Source organism: Primulina tabacum, chromosome 4, assembly GCF_025594145.1.
Source record: "Primulina tabacum isolate GXHZ01 chromosome 4, ASM2559414v2, whole genome shotgun sequence".
In the NCBI taxonomy this organism is placed as follows: Eukaryota; Viridiplantae; Streptophyta; class Magnoliopsida; order Lamiales; family Gesneriaceae; genus Primulina; species Primulina tabacum.
The window spans coordinates 622,241-632,574 of record NC_134553.1 but is presented as its reverse complement, the minus strand read 5'-3'; positions in this window follow the sequence as shown (position 1 = coordinate 632,574).

Genomic DNA, 10,334 nt, shown 5'->3' with positions numbered 1-10,334 from the left:
TGATAGTAACCCTATCACTCATAGTTTCTTCAAATTGTCAATGGACATTAATCTCATTTCCACTTGACTAATATAGTCTATGATTAATTTTCTTTTACACTTTATTCATATTCAAGAGTATTTAATTTTGATAATGATAATGATAATGAATTTTTTTTTCAACTTACTTGGTTCTATATTTTTTATTTATTTCATCTAACGTTTTTTATGAATAATTTTTTAATGTACATTTTGTATGTTGATGAACAAAAGAGAATTTTTCATATGTTATATTGTTTGTTGTAAATGAACATAATGACAAAAATATAACATGACGTAATCTTACTTGTTATATTTATGATATCTCCAAACAAAATTACAAGAAGTTGTTCTTAAGAGATGAATAAGTTGGTGGAGTAGGTGAGTAATCGATTTCTCGTGCAAACACCTTTTTGGGTAAGTATGTCACAAAAGATTTGCTTAGTACGATTTACTTGGCTAGCATGATTTTGCAGGCTATTGCGTTAGTCTTATAATTTACCCAATACACACATAATGATAGTGGCTGCAGGTTCTGACGTGATAAAAAAATAATATTACAAGAAGTTACACCATCTAGCTATTTTTATGATTAAACAGTTCATTTGTTACTACTCTCTCCTTTTATATTATAACTTTTTTATGTTGATTTTCCAAACTATAGAAACAGTTTACATTACAAATTTTTTAATGATAACATTAAATATAAATTAATAATGTACACATATGTCAATGGTCTTCTAGAACAAAAGCAATTTAATATGTTTTTTCTAACCACGTTGATTCATATTTGACTATCAAATTTTTTAAAAAATAAAATGATGTATCTATACATATTGTTGTGAAAAAGTAAAAATTTATGGTAAAAAGTAAAAATCTCAAATTCTCAAAATTTACCAAACTACACACTTTATAATATTTTTCTCTCTACTCAATTGTGATTTTCTTCACAAATGAGAGATCTATTTATAGGAAATCTTTACAAATAATCCAAAAATAAAATACATCATTACCTACATCATCACACACTAATTTTCAATATTTACAACTCTTATTTTCAACATTCAGATATTCAATACACACATTTTAAATATATTATTCAACACTCCCCCTTATGATGATGATCATAATGATTGTCTTCATTACGTGTTTTTATACTGCCTCGTTAAAAACCTTACTAGGAAAAACCCATTGGGATAAAAACCATAGCAAGGAAAAAAGAGTGCAGTCACGTAAACTCCCCCTCATGTTGACACGAACAATTCTTCACAAATTTCGTAGATTGCGCATCCCAATATTATATATATGCTTTCTGAATATTGACGTAGGAAGCGCCTTTGTGAAGAGATCTGATGAGTTTTCACTTGATTGAATGTGACGAACATCAATACATCTATTCTTCTCAAGCTCCTTGGTGAATGCGAAGAACTTAGGAGGAATATGTTTAGTTCTGTCGTTTTTTATGTATCCTTCTTTCATTTGAGCAACACATGCAGCATTATCTTCATATAGTATCACAGGCTTCTCGTCGAATGATAATCCGCATGAGATTTGGATATGTTGGGTCATTGATTTTAACCACACACATTCACGACTTGCTTCATGTAGTGCAATAATCTCGGCATGATTTGATGAAGTTGTTAGGAGCGTTTGTTTCTGTGAACGCCAAGAAATTGCAGTGCCTCCACGAGTAAAAACATATCCAGTTTGGAAACGTGCCTTGTGTGGATCAGATAAGTATCCAGCATCAGCATAACCAATTATACTTGGATTAGCATCTTTTGAATACAAAAGTCCCAAGTCTGTCGTTCCTCGTAGATAACGGAATATATGTTTAATTCTGTTCCAGTGTCTCTTTGTTGGATATGTGCTAAATCTTGCCAACACATTTACGGCAAAAGATATATCAGGCCTTGTACAATTTGTAAGATACATAAGCGCACCGATAGCACTTAGATATGGTACTTCTGGACCAAGAATATCTTCATCTTCTTCACATGGACGGAATGGATCCTTTTCTATGTTTAATGATCTAACAACCATTGGAGTACTTAAAAGATTTGATTTATCCATATTAAAACGTTTAAGGATCTTTTCTGTATAATTTGTCTGGTGAACAAACATTCCACATTCTTTTTGTTCAATTTGTAAACCCAGACAATACTTGGTTTTTCCAAGATCCTTCATTTCAAATTCTTCCTTCAAGTATGACACAACTTCTTGAATTTCCTTATTCGTTCCAATGATGTTTAAATCATCAACATATACAGCAATAATTACGCATCTGGATGTTGTTTTCTTAATGAAAACACAAGGGCATATTGAATTATTTACATATCTCTTTTTCATCAAGTGATCACTTAGTCGATTATACCACATTCGACCAGATTGCTTTAACCCATATAATGATCTTTGTAATTTCACAGAATAACATTCTCTGGGTTTTGAACTTTGTGCTTCATGCATCTTAAATCCTTCAGGGATTTTCATATATATATATTACTATCAAGTGATCCATATAAGTAAGCTGTAACAAAATCCATAAGACGCGTTTTTAAATTTTCAGATACCGCCAAGCTAATCAAATACCGAAACGTAATTGCATCCATCACGGGAGAATACGTTTCTTCATAATCAATTCCAGGCCTTTGAGAAAAATCTTGTGCAACAAGTCGAGCTTTATATCTCACTATTTCATTTTTCTCATTTCGCTTTCGAATAAAAACTCATTTGTATCCAACAGGTTTTACACCTTCAGGTGTAAGGACTATAGGTCCAAAAACATTACGTTTATTTAGCGAATACAATTCAACCTGGATGGCTTCTTTCCATTTTATCCAATCCTGCCGATTTTTACATTCACCAAGAGATTTTGGTTCATGATCTTCATTATCATTTATAATGTCGATTGCCACATTATAAGAAAATATATCATCAATTTCTTCTATATCTTTTCGGTTCCATATTTTTCCAGTATTAATATAATTGATAGAGATTTCATGATTCTCGTCAGTTTGTGGTTCTGACAGAACATTTTCATCATCATGTGTTTCTTCAGGAACACCATTCTCTATCTTGTGATCATCATGTGTTTCTTCAGAAACGTCATTCTTTATTTTGTGATCATCGTTTTTCTCTATGAATTTTCTTTTTCGAGGATTTTTATCCTTGGAACCGACTGGTCTTCCACGCTTCAGGCGTTTAATGACATCATGAGTATCTTCCATTTGTTTCTTTGGAATTTCAATTCGAGCAGGGGCATTTGCAGCATGTATATATGATTTAGTTACCCCTTTTGTGTCTGCAAATGCATCTGGTATTTGATTTGCTATTCTTTGCAAGTGTACAATTTGTTGTACATCTTTTTCACATTGTTTTGTTCTTGGATCCAGATGTAACAATGATGATACATACCATGTAATTTCCTTTTCGGTATGTTTCTGTTCTCCCCCTAACATTGAGAAGATTTCCTCATTAAAATGACAATCAGCAAAACGTGATGTGAACACGTCGCCTGTCTGAGGTTCAAGATATCGAATGATTGATGGACTATCATAACCGATATAAATTCCAACCTTTCTTTGAGGTCCCATTTTCTTTCGTTGCGGTGGTGCAATAGGCACATACACCATACATCCAAAAATTCTCAGATGAGAAATGTCTGGTTCTTTACCAAATGCAAGCTGCAATGGGGAGTATTTATGATATGCACTTGGTCTGATGCGAATTAATGAAGCAGCGTGTAAAATTGCATGTCCCCATATAGAAATAGGGAGCTTTGTTTTCATAATCATTGGTCTAGCAATCATTTGCAGACGTTTAATCAATGATTCAGCCAATCCATTCTGTGTATGTACATGAGCAACAGGATGCTCAAAAATGATTCCCGTAGACATACAATAATCATTGAAAGTTTGGGAAGTAAATTCACCAGCATTATCAAGTCTAATTTTCTTGATTGTATAATCGGGAAATTGATTCCTCAATTTTATTATTTGAGCAAGTAATCTTGCAAATGCAACATTTCGAGTTGATAATAAACATACATGTGACCATCTGCTGGAGGCATCAATCAATACCATAAAGTATCTGAATGGTCCACATGGTAGATGGATTGGTCCACAAATATCACCCTGAATACGTTCAAGAAACATTGGTGATTCAGTTTGGATTTTGACTGGTGATGGTCTTATAATAAGTTTTCCAAGAGAACATGCTTTACATTGAAACTTATTATTCTGAAAGATCTTCTGGTCTTTCAGCGGATGACCATGTGTATTTTCTATAATTCTTCGCATCATTGTTGAACCAGGATGTCTCAATCGATCATGCCAATTGGTTAATATCGAAGAAATATCAACTACCATGTTTGATTCAATGAGACTTATATGTGTATAATGCAATCCAGTAGGGAACATTGGTAGTTTTTCAATCACATATTTCTTTCCTGATTTATATGTGATAAGACACATATATTTCTCATTCCCTTCATTCATTGTTTGAGTATCATACCCATCGGAATATATATAATTAAAACTCAACAAATTTCTTTTCGATTGTGGTGAATACAAAGCATCATTGATCAAAAATTTTGTACCATTAGGTAACAAAAATTGTGCTTTACCACATCCTTTAATCAAGTCTACAGGACCTGATATTGTATTCACCGTTGTTTTTGTTGGTTTTAGTTCCAAGAAATATCTTTTATCTCGGAGGATAGTGTGCGTTGTACCACTATCGGGTATGCAAACTTCAGCTTTGCTCATAGCATTTTCCATATTTGAACTTCAAAAAAATATGCAATGAAATAAAATTACTGGCAATATATATTTAAATATAACACATATCATAATAAAACATTATATGGATACATGAAAAATAAATTATTGTACATTTATATTCTACCATTATATTGTTCATTTTCAGAGAAATCGTTGAGAAAATCTGCAGCATCAATATTGTTCATTTCTATCCCACCAACATATTGATCATTTCCAGAGAAATCATTCATAAAATCACCAGCATTAAAATGAGTTGAATCACTCAAATGGTCACTGCGTTCAGTGAAGTTGGTCTCCTTTTCTTTCCCCTTTAATGATTCTTTATAAAGTTTACAAAGGTGTTCAGGGGCTCGAAAAATTTTGGACCAATGTCCTGGAGTACCACATCTGAAACAAGAACTTTCATATCTTTTTGAGTGATTCTCATTAACACTTGTATTCTCATGATGCCTTTTCTGTGGATGGTTTGGGACGCTCTTTTGAGATGAATTATAAAAATAACTATCTCTATTGTTTTCAAAACCACGGCCTCGACCACGACCACGGCCAATTCCACGTCCACGTCCACGTCCACGTCCACGACCTCGACCTCGACCTCGACCTCGACCTCGACCAAAACCTTGTCTTTGAATTTGATTTTGGTTTCTAGGTTTAAATTCATTTTTACTTACAGCATTTACTTCTGGAAATGCTGTTGATCCAGTGGGTCGGGACTGATGATTTCTCATTAATAGCTCGTTGTTTTTTTCCGCCACAAGAAGACAGGCGATGAGTTCAGAATATCTCGCAAATCCACGTACTCTATATTGTTGCTGTAGAGTAATATTTGATGCATGAAACGTGGAAAATGTTTTTTCAAGCATTTTCGATTCTGTGACCTCATGTCCACAAAATTTTAGCTGCGAGATTATTCGATACATCGCTGAATTATAATTGCTGACTTTCTTAAAATCTTGGAATCTTAACATATTCCATTCATCACGGGCGGTCGGAAGTATAACTTCCCTTATATGTTCAAATCTTTCTTTCAATCCTTTCCACAAAGCCATGGGATCTTTTTCAATTAAATATTCACATTTCAATCCCTCGTCGAGATGTCGACGCAAAAATATAATGGCTTTTGCCTTTTCTTGTGATGTCGATATGCCATTTTCTTTTATTGTCTCACTTAGACCCAATGACTCAAGATGCATTTCTACATCGAGAGTCCATGGCATATAATTTTTTTCCGTGATGTCGAGCGCAACAAATTCGAGCTTTGTCAAATTTGACATGGTGGTACTAAAAAAATTACGATGCATTTTATTAGTTAATGAATACTGCAATACAAAGTAATGGATAAACAACAAGTACAAGCATTTGTAAAAATAAAGACAACACATGAGGAGGATATTCTCCGATAAATAAAAGACTCGTGAGTATGATAACCAAAATAATTAAAAATAACCTTGAGAAAGCCATCTTCTTTTTTCTTCGAAAATTTAGTGAAGAATAATTTTTAGAGAAGAAGAGAAAGTTGGAGTGATTGAATGTGTTTATGAGATCATATTTATAAGGCAAAAACTAGTCGTTTCGTTACCGTTTATGACCGTTGGTGTATAAAAAAATAAAGGTATATATTTGTATAATTTTATGGTCATAATATGGTGTATATAATATCGTTTCGTTACCGTTTATGACCGTTGGTGTATAAAAAAATAAAGGTATGTATTTGTATAATTTTATGGTAATAATATGGTGTATATAATATTAGACATATTTAAATAATTATGTATATCATATCACATTATTATAATGATGTGTCATAAGTTATTTTGTTTAAAAATCTTATAGGCTTTTATACTTGTCGTATCCCTTACCGGGAGTGTGGGATGTCGTCTTAACATCCTCCCAGGATTTATAACAAGTTTTTGAAAAATTTATTTTTATTATTAATAATTACATTATATTATATATTAAATATATACACAATAAATAAATAACAGTAAAATAAATATTATTACTTTTGTTACCTTTTTCTTCTGTTTGGAGCTTGGAAAAATATGAAGGACTTTTAGAGCTTCGTGCTGATAACGTGTTGTGAAAAAGTAAAAATTTATGGTAAAAAGTAAAAATCTCGAACTCTCAAAATTTACTAAACTACACACTTTATAATATTTTTTTCTCTACTCAATTGAGAGATCTATTTATAGGAAATCTTTACAAATAATCCAAAAATAAAATACATCATTACCTACATCATCACACACTAATTTTCAATATTTACAACTCTTATTTTCAACATTCAAATATTAAATACACATATTTTAAATATATTTTTCAACACATATGTAATTTTACTAAATTTGTATTAGTTGTTTTTGTTGTGAAAAAGTAAAAATTTATGGTAAAAAGTAAAAATCTCAAACTCTCAAAATTTACCAAACTACACACTTTATAATATTTTTCTCTCTACTCAATTGTGATTTTCTTCACAAATGAGAGATCTATTTATAGGAAATCTTCACAAATAATCCAAAAATAAAATACATCATTACCTACATCATCACACACTAATTTTCAATATTTACAACTCTTATTTTTAACATTCAAATATTCAACATTCAAATATTCAATACACACATTTTAAATATTATTTTCCAATACTCCCCCTTGTGATGATGATCATGATACGATGATGTCTTCATTACATGTTTTTGTACTGCCTCGTTAAAAACCTTACTTGGAAAAACCCATTGGGATAAAAACCATAGTAAGGGAAAAAGAGTGCAGTCACGTAAACTCTCCCTGATGTTGACACGAACAATTCTTCACAAATTTCGTAGATTGCGCATCCCAATATTATATATGTGCTTTCTGAATATTGACGTAGGAAGCGCCTTTGTGAAGAGATCTGATGAGTTTTCACTTGATTGAATGTGACGAACATCAATACATCTATTCTTCTCAAGCTCCTTGGTGAATGCGAAGAACTTAGGAGGAATATGTTTAGTTCTGTCACTTTTTATGTATCCTTCTTTCATTTGAGCAACACATGCAGCATTATCTTCATATAGTATCACAGGATTCTCGTCGAATGATAATCCGCATGAGATTTGGATATGTTGGGTCATTGATTTTAACCACACACATTCACGACTTGCTTCATGTAGTGCAATAATCTCGGCATGATTTGATGAAGTTGTTACGAGCGTTTGTTTCTGAGAACGCCAAGATATTGCAGTGCCTCCACGAGTAAATACATATCCAGTTTGAGAACGTGCCTTGTGTGGATCAGATAAGTATCCAGCATCAGCATAACCAATTATACTTGGATTAGCATCTTTTGAATACAAAAGTCCCAAGTCTGTCGTTCCTCGTAGATAACAGAATATATGTTTAATTCCGTTCCAGTGTCTCTTTGTTGGATATGTGCTAAATCTTGCCAACAGATTTACGGCAAAAAATATATCAGGCCTTGTACAATTTGTAAGGTACATAAGGGCACCGATGACACTTAGATATGGTACTTCTGGACCAAGAATATCTTCATCATCTTCACATGGATGGAATGGATCCTTTTCTATGTTTATTGATCTAACAACCATTGGAGTACTTAAAGGATTTGCTTTATCCATATTAAAACGTTTAAGGATCTTTTCTGTATAATTTGTCTGGTGAACAAACATTCCACATTCTTTTTGTTCAATTTGTAAACCCAGACAATACTTGGTTTTTCCAAGATCCTTCATTTCAAATTCTTCCTTCAAGTATGACACAACTTCTTGAATTTCTTTATTCGTTCCAATGATGTTTAAATCATCAACATATACAACAATAATTACGCATCCGGATGTTGTTTTCTTAATGAAAACACAAGGGCATATTGAATTATTTACATATCCCTTTTTCATCAAGTGATCACTTAGTCGATTATACCACATTCGACCTGATTGCTTTAACCCATATAATGATCTTTGTAATTTCACAGAATAACATTCCCTAGGTTTTGAACTTTGTGCTTCAGGCATCTTAAATCCTTCAGGGATTTTCATATATATATTACTATCAAGTGATCCATATAAGTAAGCTGTAACAACATCCATAAGACGCATTTCTAAATTTTCAGATACCGCCAAGCTAATCAAATACCGAAACGTAATTGCATCCATCACAGGAGAATACGTTTCTTCATAATCAATTCCAGGCCTTTGAGAAAAACCTTGTGCAACAAGTCGAGCTTTATATCTGACTATTTCATTTTTCTCATTTCGCTTTCGAATAAAAATCCATTTGTATCCAACAGGTTTTACACCTTCAGGTGTAAGGACTATAGGTCCAAAAACATTACGGTTATTTAGCGAATTTAATTCAACCTGGATGGCATCTTTCCATTTTATCCAATCCTGCCGATTTTTACATTCACCAAAAGATTTTGGTTCATGATCTTCGTTATCATTTATGATGTCGATTGCCACATTATAAGAAAATATATCATCAATTTCATCTATATCTTTTCGGTTTCATATTTTTCCAGTATTAATATAATTGATAGAGATTTCATGATTCTCGTCAGTTTGTGGTTCTGACAGAACATTTTCATCATCATGTGTTTCTTCAGGAACACCATTCTCTATCTTGTGATCATCATGTGTTTCTTCAGAAACGTCATTCTTTATTTTGTGATCATCGTTTTTCTCTATGAATTTTCTTTTTCGAGGATTTTTATCCTTGGAACCGACTGGTCTTCCACGCTTCAGGCGTTTAATGACATCATGAGTATCTTCCATTTGTTTCTTTGGAATTTCAATTCGAGCAGGGGCATTTGCAGCATGTATATATGATTTAGTTACCCCTTTTGTGTCTGCAAATGCATCTGGTATTTGATTTGCTATTCTTTGCAAGTGTACAATTTGTTGTACATCTTTTTCACATTGTTTTGTTCTTGGATCCAGATGTAACAATGATGATACATACCATGTAATTTCCTTTTCGGTATGTTTCTGTTCTCCCCCTAACATTGAGAAGATTTCCTCATTAAAATGACAATCAGCAAAACGTGATGTGAACACGTCGCCTGTCTGAGGTTCAAGATATCGAATGATTGATGGACTATCATAACCGATATAAATTCCAACCTTTCTTTGAGGTCCCATTTTCTTTCGTTGCGGTGGTGCAATAGGCACATACACCATACATCCAAAAATTCTCAGATGAGAAATGTCTGGTTCTTTACCAAATGCAAGCTGCAATGGGGAGTATTTATGATATGCACTTGGTCTGATGCGAATTAATGAAGCAGCGTGTAAAATTGCATGTCCCCATATAGAAATAGGGAGCTTTGTTTTCATAATCATTGGTCTAGCAATCATTTGCAGACGTTTAATCAATGATTCAGCCAATCCATTCTGTGTATGTACATGAGCAACAGGATGCTCAAAAATGATTCCCGTAGACATACAATAATCATTGAAAGTTTGGGAAGTAAATTCACCAGCATTATCAAGTCTAATTTTCTTGATTGTATAATCGGGAAATTGATTCCTCAATTTTATT